The 794-nt window shown below is 36.1% G+C and overlaps 1 protein-coding gene across 1 annotated transcript in view; it reads left to right on the top strand.

Annotated features, from left to right (window-relative positions):
• Positions 1–794, top strand: part of LOC119586817 (NADH dehydrogenase (ubiquinone) complex I, assembly factor 6-like) — a gene marked incomplete at its 5' end in the record, with an annotated part of 8,460 nt that overhangs the window by 3,419 nt on the left and 4,247 nt on the right.

Below are 794 nucleotides of genomic sequence, written 5' to 3'. Positions count from 1 at the left end.
CTGCCATTCTCATTACGTCACAGCATTGAGAGAAGCTTTGCGGCTTGTCTTGCCTCCGATCACGAGACAGGTTTTGGGTGTCGCTGGATATTGCGCAACTCCCTAATTGCCACGGAAAAAGATGATGGCATTGATATCACATCCATAATGAGAAAGAGAATGAATAGTACAGATAGTCATGTCTAGACAGGAATGTAAGTGCGCTCTGTTGCTCATGTCTGCAAATTACTGTAGCCTTGCAAAGTTCTCTGTGCTCTAATTACTGCACAGATTTATTATGATTGGAGAAATTTTGTTATAACCTACTATTCTCTGATTTCTCTACAAGATATAGTTTATTATGGTTAAAAAGGGTCTTCTTGTAAAGTTCATATGAAGCTGTATTTAGGAAAGTTTGTATGAAGCTGTATTCATGGGAAAAAAAAAGAAAAAAAGTTAAGGTCCTTTATCAACCACAATTTTGAATATCAAGTGCAAGCAGCAGCCTTTATGTCAGCTGCGTTTCCATAGACTTTTGCCGTATCATGGCCTTATATAAGAGAAAAGGTTCTTGTGCCAGTTTTTTTTTTATGATATTTACTTCCATGTATTTATCCTGTCAGTGATTTCACTCATGCCAAAAATTCTGGCACATGAAAGGGAAGAAAATGAAAATTGGACACTAACTTAGGGAAACTGTTGTGTTTAGAAGGAACTTTTCAATGCTGACAGTGAGAATGTTTTTCATTGGCAAGTACTGGTGTAAGATCATACTTTTTTTTTCCCAAAGATCTTATTGATTATCATAATGTAAA

This window comes from Penaeus monodon, chromosome 22 (genome assembly GCF_015228065.2).
Source record: "Penaeus monodon isolate SGIC_2016 chromosome 22, NSTDA_Pmon_1, whole genome shotgun sequence".
NCBI classification, from domain to species: domain Eukaryota; kingdom Metazoa; phylum Arthropoda; class Malacostraca; order Decapoda; family Penaeidae; genus Penaeus; species Penaeus monodon.
The sequence above is the reverse complement of the archived record's forward strand: the minus strand, read 5'-3'. Positions and strand labels throughout refer to the sequence as shown.